The sequence below is a fragment of the Nyctereutes procyonoides genome, unplaced genomic scaffold, assembly GCF_905146905.1.
Source record: "Nyctereutes procyonoides isolate TBG_1078 unplaced genomic scaffold, NYPRO_anot_genome, whole genome shotgun sequence".
Lineage (NCBI taxonomy): Eukaryota > Metazoa > Chordata > Mammalia > Carnivora > Canidae > Nyctereutes > Nyctereutes procyonoides.
Genome location: NW_026575035.1, coordinates 9,019,550 through 9,038,711, shown reverse-complemented (window position 1 = coordinate 9,038,711; position 19,162 = coordinate 9,019,550).

The window sequence follows — 19,162 nt, the reverse complement described above, 5'->3', positions numbered from 1 at the left end:
AGTCATTTTGGGGAAAAGATTTATTTTATCTAGAACGTACACTTTGTTCTTTTTAAAAATGCTAACTAAATTCACAGTCTATGCATGATAATCCATAACACTTATCTGGAGAGTTGACCTATTCACATTATCACTAAATTACAGCTTCAGTTTAAAATATTTACTTACTATCACGTTTTAGGCAAATAAATGACTTCGGTTGTTAGATTGATGACAACCGTTATATTGATTTCAAATATTTAAAGAAGACATCATCGATGTGCCCATTATGTTTTAGTTTGCCAGTCCACACCAAAGTTCAAATGCAAATGTTTATTTTGATACTACTCACTTATCATAACCAATCTTGTTCTCCAAAGTAAAATCTTTACACCCATTGGATTTTCTTTAAAACTGTTTTGCCATTAACGATAATACTATTCTATGTATTTGGTAGTTTTATTAATGATAAAAAGCATCTTTCTCTCTCTTTTTTTAAGGCTCTTGCTTTCGTATGAAAAAACATTTTTGAAATCACAGTAAATTCTTAAATGATTTTATGATACATTTCCAGATCACCAATTAATAAAACAGATACACACAATCTTACCTTTTCTTTGCTAATTTGTAAATGAATGCACCATTCCCATGCAACCAAAACAAAAAGCTTCTAATGAACAAAATTCAGTATGGGCTTTCTCCCCCTCTCCCCCCTGAAAGGATGCCAATCTAAATTCCTCAGAAAAGAACGCATTGTCAAACCTAAGAGTCAGCTTAAACTGCAAACTCACCTAGGATTTCATTTTGTATGGTACCGGCAAGGAATCATGGGCTAGTCATCTGCCATATTTGGGAGGCTAGGTCAAAAATCAGTTGATTGCTATTGGATCTGTTCATATATGCAGCAGAAATAGAATTACATTACCACCTACAGCACTTTCTAAAACCAGAAGTATCAGTTATTCAATATACTAAAGTATATATGCGGAAAATAAAATACAGCACATAATGGAGGTTTCTAGTGCTGTGAAATAAAATGTGATGTTACATTGATTCAATCTATGATATCAAGCACCCACATAGTAACTGCTTTTGCTATCATATTTATTCCCAAGGTCCATAAAATAAAAATCTGAGGTGCTGGTTGGAGAATTCAACCCTGTTTGAAACTGTACATTAAGCTATTATACTCATGCTTCCCACAGTTTAAAACTTATTTTAGATGTGAAAGGATAAAATATTAGTTTTCTGATCCACGAGAGATTATTTTTGCATATCCAGGAGACACAAACTATACGAAGTCAAAACAGCAGGATACCATGTAAAGTATCTGACTTTTATATATAAATAACTTGCATATATTATAATCAAATTTATCATATTACAGTAGTTTTTATATTGAAATTCAATTATTTTTATTTATATAACCAAACAAGATACCATTAAAGAAATGATGCATGTAATAATGAGGAAAATTATGAAAAGCATGATGAAGGTAATATGACCACTAATATGACACAGGTCATGCTTCACAATTATGTAACAAAGAGCTTAGTCATTGGCTAAAAGAAATGTCCATGTGCATATGTGCCAATTTTAAATGGTTTCCTTTTCCTAAAGCAAAATTAGATGGATTAAAAACAATCACATGCTTATCCATAAATTTTATCTGGATACTACTCCTGAATATCAAGTATGCAATAATTACCATACAACTTACACCAAAAACAAGTTATTCTCCAATAAATAGCCAATATGTAAGCCATTACTAATAAGATCCAGTGTGTAGCGTACTGTTAACTTCCTATTTCTAAATTTTCACTAACTACAATTACATAACCTATCCATATCTGTTAAGGACGAAAATGGCCCCTAAATAAAGCCATACACATCACACCAGCAGTTAGAAACATTTGCTGAAAATTTGCCATTTGTAAAGACAGGTAATAGTAGAAAGCATTACCTTCTGATATTTCCTGAAGAAATTTCAACACATCAACATATGAATAGGAGCAAAGAAATTTCGAGTATGCCTTTTCCCCACTAAAGCAAAAAATAAATATATGATTGTATCTGGAAAAGGAAAACATGAAATAGGCAATGGTGACAAAGTGTTTGAATACCCTCAGAGAGACAATATCTTTCATATACTGCATCTCCAAATAGGTTTTATCTTATAGAACAAGCCGTTGCTTAGACACGTGCCTAGTTTTAGAGAAGTCTGCAATTTTGAGAGAAGTTGTTAGTGCTTTCTAATTAACAGAATTTTAAATAAAGGCATAAGTACAAAAATAAACAAATGTCCCTAATTAAAAAAAAAAAAGAGAGAGACTAGGACGGATATAAGAAATTCCTCAGAACAATCAAAAAAGTAACTGAACTTTTCTAAAACTATGAGTAAACAGTTGATTAACCAAATAAAATATAAGAAATGAACGCAGAAAACAAATGCTCACAGGCAAGTATTTCTCTCCTTTCTCCCTTCCAGTAACAGTAATAAAGATCATGAGTAATTAGGAAGTTTTCAATGAAAAATGTACTCAGAAGTTATTTTTCTTCTACTTGTGTTTAACTTTTAATAATTTTATTAAATTTTATTACCTGGTCTGGCATCAACCATCTCTTACCTCTGTTTCTACCATTCTTAGCAGATTATTGCTCAAGAATAATAGTATGGTCAGTTGCAAAACCATAATTAGCATTTAAAGGCCAATGCATTTCTCTTCAAAAGCAAAATCCTAGTTATTATTTCTTCCACACTAATAAAATCAATAAATATCTGATCAATAAAATCAACATTTTTTGATTCAGACTGTTCAAAGTGGAATGGCAAATAGAATATTCCAAAATACTGTACTTCTGGTCCCTCTGCTTCCAAATAACTCTCTGGCATTACATTCCTGGCTTTTTTATGGAACCGTTGGAACAGTGGACGGCTGACGTTAAGATTCTTGCTGGCATTTGGAGTGGTCACTTCTATGACCTCCTCTTTCCCCACTGGCACGAGACCTACAATGAGGGCCCTGCTCCCAGTAGCCTTCTGCTGAAACACAACCAAGTAAAACATCCTCTATTTATTTTAAGAATGATACTAAATCTGCCAAACTGAATGTCTACCAGTATTTTGCTAAATGTTTTCCATTCAAACTCTAACATGAATAGCTTTTAACAGTAAATTTAAGGAGGCAATTACTAACTATTCACTGTACCATGGAAAATTATTTTAATAAATATTGTAGTCTTTATACGAACACAATTTGGAAATATAATCTATTTCCTGGCCCTCTAATAAGCACATTGGTTATTACATAAGCATAATAACATTTATTTATGTAGGGTGGGAAACTTATCATACATAGTAATGACTGCCTATAGGATGTTTTTTTTGAAAATTATTATTCTAATAGAAAACTTGAGGAGCACTTATTGAAACAAATAATGATAACAAGGGCAATGGTGGATTTTTAAGGAAAGGGAATGGGATGATAGAGGTAAAAGATCTAAGAAAAATATGACATACCAGATTTTCTATTTTAAAAGCAACTTATTTTCAAAAATGGCAAACAGAGTTACTTTTTCTCCCTTCTGCCAAAAATATGTAAATAATTGTCTTGGAAGCATATGCTTAATCTCAGCAATAGCTCTTTTGCTTTCTCACACTTTCAAATGGATTTCTGTTGACATGAAGTAACCCAGAAAACCCAGATTTGTCTCCTCTTCAAACTTTTTTTTCTCAAAGCCATGGGCAAAACCAATCTTGTCAGCACCTCCCAATACTTGTAAGAGGATCTGGAAATTTGTTTTGTGTTTTCCAGTTTTCATGACAGCTGAGTTCACAGTTTTTAAATTCTTTAGAAATGTTGACTATCTCATGGAGCAGGGGAGGAAATTAATATTTACTGAGTGCTTATGCATGGCAGGCACCGTGCTAGGCGTTTTATATACATTCTTCATTTATTTTAACAAATAACATGACAATTTATCTGTATGAATCCTGTGTTTTAAAAATATGCCCTCTCCCCCCTAACTATTTGTCCTAGAATCTGCCTCATTTTTTTGACACCATCAAAGTTACCACTAAACAGTAGATGGAGCACTGGGACATCAATGTGTCCTGGGCTGTCTCATCGTTTTGGAGCAAGGGGACACCCAATAAAGTTAATAAATCCGGAAAGGTGTGCGACATGTTGAAATGATATATATTGAAATGGTATATTCAATATAGAATAGACACAATGACTATACAATATGTGACTATTCACAAACGTATATTGTAAGTTAGTGTGCAAGTTCAAAAATAAAAATACATTATATGATCCAGAGGGAAGAAATGTAATGAATCCTTAAACCTGAAGTGATCAAATCAGGGATATATTCTTTTTCTCATTATTAATCAAAAAAAAGGTGAATTACCTTTCTAAAATAGGGAATATAAATATTCCCAACTTTTTCTTCATAATACAAAGGAGACACTAAGGGTCTGAGTCTAGCACAAGCAAATTATATGGACAACTTGTTTTACAGTTCTATCCATTTCTTCCCTTTTGTATTCCTAATTTCAGTTATCCAGTGTGATATGCTTTGATCTTAATAGCTATTACATCATAAACACTTGATTTGTTCATGAGGAAATAATTACATTCAAAATGTACTCCAAGTGTCCTGATGCATTTGGAGGTAGAATTTAAGCATCCAGAATCAAGAAGCTCTATTATTATTACAAAGGAATTGCCAGGAAGGAGAAAAATAAAAAAACAAAACTTAATAACCTAGAGATTTTTTTTTCTTCCTTCAAACAGCATTAACTTTTTCCCCCTCCAGTCTCCCAAATCGGAAAAAAGAGTAACCTCTAAAGCTGTTTTAGACAGAAGGTCAGAATTCAAAGGATCGGTAACCTAATCCACAGTGTGCTGCAATCACATTGCTATTGGAAACACAACCAGAAGCACCATTATTCTAGATGTTTTTATTAAGCAATGTCAATAGGTATACAACCTGAAGGTTTCTGTCTACTGTAAAGATTCGGACTTGCAGGCGATCAAGTTGCCTTGGGTCCTTGAATTTTACTTTAGCATGCTGTAGAGCAAGGAAAAAAAAAGACTCTGCATTATATACTAAGGATACAATAGCTCCACTTTGTTCAAATACTGAAAGATGGTACTTTTTTAGGACCGACCTGGAAATAAAGATGACAGTTTTCTAGTCTTTAGGTGTTCACAAGTAAGAAAAATTCTTATTTTAGATGGTTTAATATTTGGAGTATTATACTGATTTTTAAAAATTTGCAGTTTGTATGCTTTCAAAAAATAGAAGTCTTCTTTCAAGGTTCCTGTTTTAACACCATTAATGAATGACTGTTTTACCTGAATTGCAGAGTAAAACAAAGTCAGGGATCTGGGTTTTTCTGAATTAGTGTATTTTACATGTGTATGGTTCTTAAAAACAATGGCCTGGTTGATAGAGACTTATAGACTGGTGGCTCATTTTTTTTTTTTTAATCAATACTAGGAAAAACAAATAGTTTACCAAGAGGTCAGAGAGCCAGTAGGGGAGACCTCTACTGAACAGTTATCATTGACAAGCCCTGCTGAAAGATCCGCAAAACTCCCATTAGCTCTGGCCTCCTGGGAGAGCTGTTCACTTTCCTTCCTGCCCTTGCCTGAGAGGACAGATCTTCCTCACCAGCAGAGAGTGGATGAGAGGGGTAAGAGGAGGTAAAGGAGGGAGAGAACAAAAACAAAGCAGAAAACGAGAAGTTATTCAAGACAATGATCAGAAAACTAGTTCAAGGATCTCAGCTGTTCTTAAAGAATGAATGTCTATGACTTAGAAATTCTAAAGGAAAAAGATCATGCTTTTAGATATGCAGATTTTAATATGTTTTAAATTTACCTTTACTAGTATATATGTCTCTTTGGGGAGGCATTGCATTTGATAAATATAAAAATGAAAAAAAATATAAAAGAACTAACTCGCCGCAAATAAATTCATTCATGACTAATAACCAAAGACTATTTGGAAGGAAGGTCCACTAAGCTCTCTATTTACAATTTCCCCAAATCATGTTGTTTCCCAACCAATGAATGGCCTATTTTGAAAAAAAGATTTTTGAATGAGATATTTCACATTAAGACATTTCTGAAGCTTTATATGCCACATCTTTCTGTACTTTTGTAGGTTTTTTTAAAGGATTTTATTTATTTATTCATGACAGACACACAGAGAGAGGCAGAGACATAGGCAGAGGGAGAAGCAGACTCCCTGCAGGGAGCCTGTTGTGGGACTTGATCCCAAGACCCCAGGATCATGACCTGAGCCAAAGGCAGATGTTCAACTACTGAGCCACCCAGGCGCCCCCTTTCTGTACTTGTGGATTTTGTGTCTATCATTGTTCAAAGTTTAAATGCTGCCCTTTCCTTTAAATTTGTAGAACTGTCAAAATTTACCAAGTCACTAGAAAAAAAAAAAAAAGCACTAGAGATCCAAGTTCTAATTCCAGATTTAGCATAGGTTTTCCCTGTGCCCTTTATTATCACAACACTTAGACTCTCAATTTATAACCTGTAAACAGGCTGCCTATAAAATGGATGCAAGAAGGTTACACATCTTACCAAAATGGCATGGGTATAAAAATGTTTGCTGTAGGGGCACCTGAGTGGCTCTGTGGCTTGTGTCTGCCTTTGGCTTAGGTCATGATCTTGGGGTCCTGGGATGGAGTACCACATCTGGCTCCCTGCTCAGTGGGGAGCCTGCTTCTCCCTCTCTCTCTCTCTCTCTGCCCCTCTCCCTAGCTCACACACTCATCCCCCACAAATGAATAACAAAATCTTAAAAAAAAATATTTACTGCAAGGGTAAAACTCTCATAGATAGTAAACTAGCAATAGAAAACTGAATTTCAAAGATTTCCCTGAATTTCTTTTGCTTCTGTGTTTTTATTTTCCCTACACATTGTTACATTTGCCCTGTACTAGAAACTCTAAAGTGGACTGGCTAGGGACATTATTGTCATAGAGGAGTTAATCTCATTCTCATGTTCAAAACATATTTAAATCACTTTATAGAACAAATTGAGTCATTGAAACTGTGCCAGGAATTTGCCATCCAGACAATAGGAAATAACCAAATTCTAAGGAGATGAAGAAATTAGAAGAGACCTGAAGTCACTGTATCTACATGGGCTAAGAGTTAAGTTCCACTGAAAAAGAAGTGATCATCAACATGTTTAGTTTTACCTATCATATTCTTCACAAAGTGCTCTTTACTGCAAAGCAGTCCATATTTCCCTTTTGAATTCTTAATGGGAAAATTCAGGAAAATTAATGTTAAAAAATGTAAAGGGATACATAAGGGTTTTCTTTAAAGAAACCCTACATCGGGATCCCTGGGTGGCGCAGCGGTTTGGCGCCTGCCTTTGGCCCAGGGCGCGATCCTGGAGACCTGGGATCGAATCCCACGTCGGGCTCCCGGTGCATGGAGCCTGCTTCTCCCTCTGCCTATGTCTCTGCGCCTCTCTCTCTCTCTCTCTCTGTGACTATCATAAATAAAATTTAAAAAAAAAAGAAAAAAAAAAAAAAAGAAACCCTACATCTTCACCTTTCAGAAATACAGCCACAATATTGTCATTTTCAAATTCTGCTGCTTGTAGGCTATTCAGAAATTTAACTAACCAAGCTAGTTAGTGGCTCTGTCAGCCTATCAGTCACTCAACAGATATTTACCATACATCTGGTATGTGCTGAGTACTGTGGCAAGTAGGGGACAAAGCAGTAAATGAATAAATTCCCACTTATCATGTGTGCATAAAAGTGTATAATAAATTAAAATATGGCCAACTGACATAAATATTTATTTTTGCTTTTTTTCTACAAACCCCACTAAAGCCATAGTAAATGGATTTTTTAAATAAAGCAGAAATACCAAAGAACAAAGAAGGCGGCTAAGAAAATGATAAAAAAAAATAGAGGCAAAAAAACAGACAGACCCTTAGTATCTGGCTTAGTGAATCTGAGAAAGCTGAATCAAAAGTTGGCAGTGAGGAAAGCTGAAAATATACCTAATTTACACCACCAAAGCCCCAAACATTTCAGGAATTGGAGGTACCAAGTACTTTTGGAAGTAGGAATAAAAAAAATACAAAAAAAAAAAGGAGAGTACAAATCAGTTTAACAAGCAGTTAGATTCACTCTTAGATGCCACTCCACATAGTCAGTAAAACAAATACACTTGGACTAAAGGAGAAGCTCTGGAATGTGTTCTGGAAGAGGTACCATACTAAAACAGGTAGATTCTGTTTGCAGAACCCTGAATGCTGGGACACACCAAATTCTGGGACAACTGCCCTTGTTTCCTTCCTTTAAGCCTTTCCCCATTTGGATTTCCTAGAATAATGGCAGCTAAATCTAGGATATCCAGGCAGTAGATAAAAAGAGCCTTCACTAAGAATTCTAACTGGCCCAAGTGGAAAGACTTGAGAAACTTATACCTGGAGGTCTCTCAAAGAAAAGACCCAGTCTAACTGCCCTACCATAACAACCATGGTCTGTGAGTCCCCAGACAGTCAATTCCAAGGTGCTCCACTTGTATGTATAAGCCAGTATTCAAGGGTTAGCTGTGTCTGAGGAAATCCTCTTGCAAGAAATTAGGAAACCAAATGAACAGAGAAAAGCAATCTGAGGAAACAGAGGTCAGGCAAGAGCCAGAAAAACAAAAACAAAAAACTCTCATTAATAATCACAGAGAAATAAGATAGTTGATAAGATAGAAAAGTAATAATAATGAGATTTTAAAAAAGAGAAATATCGAACAAGAAAGAGCCCTTAGAAAGAAAAAGCAGATGAGCAGAAATGTGTAACTGAATGTTTGAAAAAATAAAATTGAGGAAGTTATGCAGAGAATAGAGTAAAAAACATGGAAAATACAAGAGAAGAACAGAAAATACAATAATAAAATAAAAATAAAAGAAAATATGGTGGTCCAACATCAAAATAACTGGAGTTCCAGAAGGAAAGCAGAGAAAACGAAGGGTAAAATTTAAATAAATAATTCTAAAATAGTTCCTAGGACATTAAACTTCATATTGAAAGAGCTCAATAATACCCAACAAAAAAAATTTTTTTTAAAAAAAAGGGCGATGAACATTGTTGAGACATTTCAAAAATCCTTGGGGAAAGGGTAGCCCCTACATGCATCCAAAGAGAAAAAAACAGATCACAGACAAAACAGATCATGTGACTTCAGATTTCTTAATTGGAACCTGTATTTTTAGAAGGTAATAGAACAATGATTTCAAATTCCTTAAGGAAAAATAAGTCTCAACTTAGAATTTTATAACCTAAAATACTTTGTAACAAGTAGGAAAATTGAAGATACTTAAATCAAGTTGAGGGTATTTGCAGTCATGTCAGGTTTTAAAAAGTTTATTTCAGAAGTATCTTTTTTCAGGAAGCTAACAGAAGACATGTTTTAGTGAAATTTGGGAGCTAACCTCCTTTATGAAATAAGTAAAAGTCCTCCACAGAGGAAAGAGAAGAATCTAATCCCTGGTGTTGGTAGTAAAGAGAATTTCTAGGATGATAGTTCTGCACCAGGCATGGCTGTCCAATCCAGAAGAGGTCAGAAAGCACCAGAAAGGTTTTCAAGATGAAAAAATTGATAGTTGATACATCTGAGCACATGGAAAGAAGAGCTAAATAATCAAGGGAGGGTATGAAATTGAATTGTTAAAAGAAATTATAGAATACTACATGCAGCTGCTGAAAAGGGCATACATGTAGATGGAGTGATACAAATGCCAAAGATCTGGAAATATCCATATTGGAATGATGGCAGGACTGACAAAATTTTTGTGTGTATGTGTTGATGTGGGAGTGAGATGAAAGAGGAATAAATATTAATCTTCCATAGTGGCAAATCAATAAGTAATACCTAAAAATGAAATAAAAATCAATGAGGAATAGTATAGCAAGATTCAGCTGAAAAGTTAGAAATGGTTTTATCTGGGAAAGGCAAAGATAGATGAAAGGTAGGAGATTCTCCTCTCCACAATAATTTTTAAAGAATTGACTTTCACAATTATGTGCATATAATTTTGATTAAAATAAAAATGAAAAAAAAAACAGACATTTTCCTGATCCTGTCCCTCTGTGTGTATATTACTTATTGACAAGTACTAAAGTATACTTCAGGTAAAATTTGATACAGAGGGATATGGGAAAAGGAGTGGGGGCTGTGTTAACTAGTTAAGGAAAGCCACGTTGAGAAGGTGTCACTTGAGGCATAGATAATGAAAAGGTGGCAGACTAAAAGAGCTAGTAAAAGAAGAACAAAGCCAGTAGAAGAAAAGAAAAGAAATAATAAAGATTAGAACAGAAATAGAGACTAAAAAACCCAATAGAGGGCAGCCCCAGTCCAGTGGTGCAGTGGTTTAGCGCCGCCTGCGGCCCAGGGCATGATCCTGGAGACCCAGGATCCAGTCCCACTTCGGGCTCCCTTCATGGAGCCCGCTCTCCTCTGCCTGTGTCTCTGCCCCCCTCTCTCTCTCTGTCTCTATGAATAAATACATTTTTAAAAATCTTTTAAAAAATAAAAAAATTAAAAACCCAATAGAACACACAAATGAAACCAGGAGATAGTTCTTTGAAAAAATAAACAAAATTGATAAAACCTTAATCAGATTTAACAAAAAGAGGGAGACTCAAAAATAAAATAAAATAAAATCAGAAATGAAGGAGAAATAACAACCAACAACACAAAAATACAGATATTTATAAGAGAATATTATGAAAAACATATGCCAACAAATTGGACAGCCTAGAAAATGCAGATGAATTCCTAGACACACAACCTTCCAAAACTGGATGAGGAAGAACTAGAAAATTTGAACAGACCAATTACCAGTGTGAATCAATAATTTATAAAAAAACTCCCAATGAACAAAAGTCCAGGACCAGATGGTTTCACAGGTGAATTTTACCAAATGTTTAAAGAAGAGTTAATACCTATTCTTCTCAAACTATCCCACAAAATGGAAATGGAAGGAAAGCACTCAAATTCATTCTATGAGGCCAGCACTATTCTGATGCCAAAACTAGGTAAAGACAGTACAAAAATAATGAGAATTCTAGGCCAGTATCTCTGATGAACATAGAAACAAAAATCTTCAACAAAATCTTAGCAAAACAAATGTAACAATATGTTAAAAAAATCATTCACCATCATCAAGTGGGGTTCATTCCTGGAATGCAAGTTTTGGCTCAGTATTCACAAATCAATCAGTGTGATACATCACATCGACAAGAGAATGGATAAAAAAATATATGATCACATTAATACATGCAGAAAAAGCATTTGACAAAGTGCAACATTCATTCATGGTAAAAAAAAAAAAAAAACCTTTCAAAAAACTAGGTGTAGAGGAAACATAACATGATAAAGGCCATGTATGAAAAACCCACGGCTAACATCATATTTAATGGTGAAAACCTGAGAGCTTTTCCTTTAAGATCAGGAACAAGACAAGGATGTTCACTCTCACCATTTTTATTCAGCATAATACTAAAAGTCCTAACTACAGTCATCAGAAAAGAAAAAGAAGGCACTGGGGTGGCTCAGTCTGGTAAGCAGCTGCCTTGAGTTCAGGCCATGATCTCAGGGTTCTGGAATTGAGCCCCATATTGGGCTCTCTGCTCAGGGAGTCTGTTTCTTCCTCTGCCTCTTCCTCTGTGATCTCGCTCACTCTCTCAGATAAATAAATAAAATCTTAAAAAGAAAAGAAAAAGAAATAAAAGGCATCCAAATTGGTAAATAAGAGTAAAACTTTCACTTGTGCAGATGATGTGATACTATGTAGAGAAAATCCTCAAGACTCCACCAAAAAACTACTAGAACTAATAAATGAATTCAATAAAGTCACAGGATAAATAGTTAATATACACAAGCCTGTTGCATTTCTATATGCTAATAACGAAGGAGCAGAAAGGAAAATTAAGAAATCAATCCCATTTACAATTGCACCAAAAATAATAAAATACCTAGGAATAAACTTAACCAGGGAGGTAAAACACCTGTATTCCAAAAACCATAAAACATTGATGAAAGAAATAAAAGCTGACAGAAACAAATAGAAAAATATTCCATGCTCATGAATTGAGGGAACAAAAACTATTAAAATGTCCATACTACCCAAAGCAACCTGCAGAGTAAATGCAATCCCTATCAAAATACCAACAGCATTATTCACTACTAAAACAATAATCCTAAAATTTGTATGAAATCACAAAAGATCCTCACTCACAATTCCTGATTTCAAGTATACTATAAAACTGTAGTTATTAAAACAGTACAGTACTAGCACAAGAATAGATACATAAATCAATGGAACAGAACAGAGAACACAGAAAGAAGCCCATGATTATAGAACCAATTAATCTATGGCAAAGGAGGCAAGAATACACAATGGAGATAAGATGGTCTCTTTAGTAAATGCTGTTGGGAAAAATGGACAGCTATGTGCAAAAGGATGAAACTGGACCACTTTCTTACACCATACACACACACAAAAAAAAACTCAAAATGCATTAAGGACCTAAATGTGAGACCTGAAACCATAAAAATTCTAGAAGAGAGCACAGGCAGTAATTTCTCTGACATCAGCTAGAGCAACATTTTTCTAGATATGTCCCCTCAGGAAAAGGAAATGCAAGTAAAATTAAACTCTTGGGACTACACCAAAGTAAAAACAACAACAACAACAACAACAAAGTTTGTGCAGTGAAGGAAACCATCAACAAAACAAAAAAGGCAACCTATTGAGTAGGAGAAGGTATTTGCAAATGATATAGCTGATAAGAGGTTACTATCCAATATATATATAGAAGTTATACAACCCAACACACACACACACAATTTAAAAATGGACAGAGGACCTAAATAAATTTTCCCAAAGAAGACATCCAGGTAGCTAATGAACACATGAAAAGATGCTCAACATCACTCATCGTCAGGGAGATGCAAATCAAAACTACAATAAGATATCACTTCACACCTGTCAGAATGGCTAAAGTAAAGAACCTAGACAACAAGTGATGGAGAGGATGTGGAGAAAGGGGAACCCTTATGCATTACTGGTGGGAATGCAAACTGGTGCAGCCACTGTGGAAAACAGTATGGAGGTTCCTCAAAAAATTAAAAATAGGATTACCTATGATCTAGTAATTCCACTACTGAGTATTTACCCAAAGGAAACAAAAACACTAATTTGAAAATATATATCCACCCCTATGTTTACTGCAGCATTATTCACACAGTAGCCAAATTATGGAAGCAGCCTAAGTGTCCACTGATAGATGAAAAGATAAAGAAGATGTGATATAATATATTATATACATAATATATTGTAATATATGTGAAAACTCTATATTTATATAAATTACATATTTATATAATATATAAATAGCATAAAAATAATATATATATAACAATATAATATTGTTCAGCTATAAAGGAATGCAATCTTGCCATTTGCAAAAATTGGGTGAACCTAGAGGGTATAATGCTGAGATAAGTCGTCAGAGAATGACAAATATCATGTGATTTTACTCATATGTGGAATTTAAGAACAGGAACAAACAAATTTTAAAAAGAGACAAATCCGACTCTTAAATATAGAGAACAAACTATTGGTAGTGGGGGGCTGAGGATGAGTGAAATAGATAAAGAGGATTTAGGATACACTTAACATGAGGAGCACTGAGTAATGTACAGAATTGCTGAATCATTACATTGTACACCTGAAACTAATAAAGCACTATGTGTTATTGATATGTGAATAAAAATAAAACCAAATTTTAGAAATGAATTTTAAAACTCAAAAAGAAAAAGAAGTGATAGACTTGTAAAAATTTGACATGGAGGGATGCTGTCCACTGAAAATAAACAGCAAGTTCAAAGGGAACAAGCTTGGCCAGTAGGAGGGAAGAAAGAAAGAATTGTGGAAGATAGTTGACAAGAAGGAAAGAATAGGACCTGCCTGGGTGTGGAGCATGGGTTACTGTAGGCCAATTAAAGAGCTGAGATTTTATTCTTAGTAAAATAGAAAATTACTAGCAATCCTTTTTGTTTTGTTTTATTTTATTTTATAATTTATTTTTGATCAGAAGAGTGACTCTGTCTGACTTACATTTAAGAAAGATCCCTCCGGCTGCTCTGTGGAAAAGAGACAACAGGAAAGAGAGAATAGAGGCAGGGAGGCAAATGGGGCTGAGCGGTAGTTAAGGTAAGAGGTGGTGGTAATCTAGACGAGAGTTTTATCAGAGGAGATGATCATATGTAGTCAGATTTAGGGCATATTTTTGAATTAGGTCCAATGGGACTGGTAGATTGGATGTGGGTTTGAGGCAAAGAAAGAAATTAAAGATGACTCCAGTCTCTCCGCATAAACAATAAACACCACTGATTTGACTTTCATCTCCATTCATTTCTTCTTTCTGCTTTCTTGCTCATACAATAACATGACATAAACACAAAGAGCCTGAATAATTACAATCTAAATAATTGAACATTAACTAAAAGTCTTTTCATTACTATCTAGTCAAACAATCTAACACATCCCCTCCCCCCTCCCACTTACGTGTCACGAGCATCCTTGGTCATCCCAGTATACTCTGCTCACTCCTGTTGCTGTTCATGTTTCTGCACTCTCACCAGCCTGATATAAATGTCTTCACTCCTCTTTTCTTTTCAGCCTACCTCTCATCCGCTGCTGGCTTCTGTCTCAACATGGCAGGCTATTACTTTTGATAGCTCCCATTGAACCGTGCCTCCCAAAAAGACTAATTCTAGGCTTGGCAAATGGAATATTAGTAAGGATGATGCATGTGGAGAATTGTACTTGCACCTTGGGGTTTATCCCCTACATATGCTTACTCTCTGGACCCAGCCACCATGAAGGAAGTCCAATTTGCTATATGGTAGAACAGAAGTCCCAGTCTACCAGTCATCCCACCAAGGTACTGGATGTGACAGCCAAACCTTCTTGTATATTCCAGCTCTAGTTATTTTTTTTTAAGTAAGTGTATTTTTAATTCTCTTTGCCTATTTCACCCATCCCTCACCCCTCAGGTAGCCACCAGTTTGTTCTTTATAGATGAGTCTATTTTTTGGTTTCTTTCTTTTTCCCTTTGTTCATGTGTTTTGTTTCTTAAATTCCACATTAGTAAAATCATAGGGTTTTGTTTTTCTCTGACTGATTTCACTTAGCATCATACCCTCTAGTTTCATCTATATTGTTGCAAATGGTCACGTTTATTTCTATGGCTGAGTAATATTCCATTGTCTGTGTGTGTGTGTGTGTCTGTGCGTGTGTGTGTGTGTGTGTGTATCTCACATCTTCTTTATTCATTCATCTACCAATGGGCATATGGGCTACTTCTATAATTTGACTGTTGTAAATAATGCTGCAGTAAACATAGGGGTGCTTATACCATTTTGAATTACTGTTTTTGTATTGTTGGGGTAAATATCCAGTAGCAGAATTACTGGATCATATGGTAAATCTATTTTTAATTTTTTGAGGAACCTCTATACTGTGTTCCACAGTGGCTGTACCAGTACATGAGGGTTCCTTTTTCTCCTCATCCTTGTCAACACTTGTTTCTTGTGTTTTTTTATTTTACCTATTCTGACAGATGTGAAGTGATATCTCATTGTGTGTGTGTGTTTTTTAAAGATTTTATTTATTTATGATAGACAGAGAGAGAGAGGCAGAGACACAGGCAGAGGGAGAGGCAGGCTCCATGCTGGGAGCCCAACACAGGACTCGATCCCGATCCTGGGACTCCAGGATTGCGCCTTGGGCCAAACGCAGGCGCTAAACCACTGGGCCACCCAGGGATCCCCCTCATTGTGGTTTTGATTTGCATTTTCCTGATGATTGGTGATGGGAGAATCTTTTCATATGTCTGTTGGCGATCTGTATGTTTTCTTTGGAGAAATGTCCATTCAAGTCTTCTATTCATTTTTAAATGAGATTATTTGGGGTTGTTTTTTGGTGTTGAGTTGTATAAATTCTTTACATACTTTGGCTATTATCCCTTTATCAGATACATCACTTGCAAATATCTTCTCCTATTTGGTAGGTTAGGTTGTCTTATACTTTTGTTGATAGTTTTCTTTGCTGTGCAGAAGTTTGTTTTTTTTTTTATTTTGATGTAGACACAAGTTTATTTTGGCCTTTGTTTCCTTTGCCTAAAGAGACATATCTAGAAAAATGGTGCTATGGCCAATGTCAGAGAAATTACTGCCTGTGCTATCTTTTAGAATGTTTATATTTACAGTTCAGGTCTCACATTTAGGTCCTTAATCCATCTTGAGTTTATTTTTCTGTATAGCATAAGAAAGTGGTCCAGTTTCATTCTGTTGCATGTAGCTGTCCAGTTTTCCCAGCACCATGTGCTGAAGAGACTTTTTCCATTGTATAGTCTTGCCTCCTTTGTCATAGATTAAGTGACCATATAACTGTGGGTCTCCTGTGTGACCTCATCCCTTCTTTGCTGCAAATACCATATATATATATGGTAGCGATATATACCAAAGCATCATCTCTGATAACACAGAGCTATTTCTAGAAACCTGATATAGACCCTTTCCTTTCTCAGCAATTATGTCTTCCTCCATCACCCTGAAGTCTTTCTCCCATTAAGATTACTTTGAAGTTAGGGATGATGTGGAGATAGAACGTAAAGGAAGTCTCTTTAGGACAAGAAGGGGGCAGCCTGGGTGGCTCAGCAGTTTAGCGCTGCCTTCAGCCCAGGGCCTGATCCCGGAGATCTGGGATCAAGTCCCACGTCAGACTTCCCGCATGGAGAAGTCTACTTCTCTCTCTGCTTGTGTCTCTGCCTCTCTCTCTCTCTGTGTCTCTCATGAATAAATAAATAAAATCTTAAAAAAAAAAAAAAAAAAGCACAAGAAGGGAACAAGAAAAGGCTTCCAGTTCTGGGTACTGGTATTTGGAAATGGAAATTTATGTAATTAGTTAAGGCATGTCAGACTTAAAAGTAGCTGGCTCTAAGAAGGGGGACTAAGCCTAAATCTAAGGCTCAGGTTTGAATCTTTAGAATGTGCAACTAAGTCCCATGCTTCAATCAAAACCATCAAACGGTCAATAACCAAGAACCAGTAACCTTGCCTGGCATTACCTTAGGATCTGGTAAGATTACCATAACTCCAGGAATTTACAAAAATCTATTTTAAAAAATAAAGATGTGTATAGGTGTTTTATTTTAAAATGAAAATATAAAATGTTAAGAAACGAATGAAGAAATCAGAAACCTTTACTATCAGTGTGCACTATCAGTGCTTTAAGTGTGAAGGCCAGGGAGATAATGTATTTTATAATCATTAGGCTCCTCTGTATATTCTTTGTCGACTCTTTAGATTTTGACCGTTACCACATTCTAAAATCAAAGACCAGAGGCCATAATTTGAAATGGCTAAGGGAATTTGATTAATTAAGTGCAGTTAATTTTTTTTTAAATATTTTATTTATTTATTCATGAGAGACACACAGAGAGAGAAACAGGCAGAGACACAGGCAGAGGGAAAAGCAGGTTCCATGCAGGGAGCCTGATGTGGGACTTGATCCCAGGACTCCAGAATCATGCCCTGGGCTGAAGGCAGGCGCTAAACCACTGAGCTACCCAGGGATCCCCTGTAGTTAATGTTTTTTTGTTTTGTTCTGTTTTGTTTTAATTTTTGCTCTCCCTTTTTAAACAATTTATTTTATTTATTTGAGAGAGAGTGCATGAGCAGAGGGGAGCGGCAGAGAGAGAGATGGAGAAGCAGGCTCCCCTGCTGAGCAGGGAGCCTGTTGCAGGTCTCAATCCCAGGACCCCGAGATCATGACCCGAGCCAAAGGCAGATGCTTAACCAACTAAGCCACCCAAGTGCCCCTAAGGAAGTTTCAATTGGTTAAATATGTGAGTTCATTAAACCAAACAAATAAGTGAGAGTAATTTTTCTTATATTGTGACAAATAACCAGATTTAAAAGTAAAATAAGGTCTGTAAGCTTTGGGATAAACCACTATATTAAAACACAAGGGAATATGTAAATTCCTTTTTATATACAAAAGCCTTCCTCAAGCATGAGAACACACTCCAGTATGGCAGACAGAAGGCAGCCAAGAATTCCTTGGTCTCTAATGGGGACATGAAAGTGCTAAGAAACTTGATGAGCTGAGTAGAGGCTTTTGTGACAATGAGGAGGTCACAGATAGGTCACTGAGTCTTGGAGGCCACTGTGGGGACCAAGGGCTTGAAGAGAATGAACCAGCATGATGCTAGACAGGACTACACAGGACCAGCCATGCCTGGGCCCTCTACCAGGTAGGGTTCACAGCGATCAAGCAGACAAGGACATCTCTGCAGGGGGCTATAGAAAACATGTGTATGTGAGATGCAATAGCTATACCTACGCCAAGGCCAGGATGGCATGAATGCACCCCCAGGCGCATAGATCACCCCAAGAAGAAGCAAAGAGGTGCCATAGGATCCAAACTATCTATCGGAGCTTACATCCTAAAAGGACCATCTGTTTACCTAAGAGATTTGTGACCTTGAATTAGACACATTTAAGGATCTTTGCTGCTGTTGTGGCTAGTTTTTGTTTTGCTACTGTGTACTTGGAAGCAGGATGCAATCAGTTATGGAAGATAAATTCAACTTTGAATTTACATCTGAGTCATGTGTAAACTGTAATAGCACTGCCCCTAGTACATGACATCTTCTAAGCTCCAAACTCAATCTACCCATAGAACTTCCCATATTGCCAGATTGTCTCCATAAAATATAAACCTCATCACATCTCTCACTGCAAAATCCTCTCACTTCAAACTCACCAGTTTATCACAGCAGCCCTGGATAACCTGGTATAAGCCTCCTTATCCAGCCTGGAGTTCTCATTTACTGTATACACCTGTTCCTTCTAGCCATTCTGAAACATGAGTAGGTCCCAAATCTGACCTTTGAGTTCACACCTATGTTGTTCCCTGTGCCTGGAACTTCTAGCCCCACCATCTATCTGGATTCAGCTCAGCATCACTCTGGCCATCCTTTTCCCACAATCCTACCCCTCCTTTGTGTAACCAGCTAAATTTCCCATAAACACTTCAAATGCAATCTCTACCA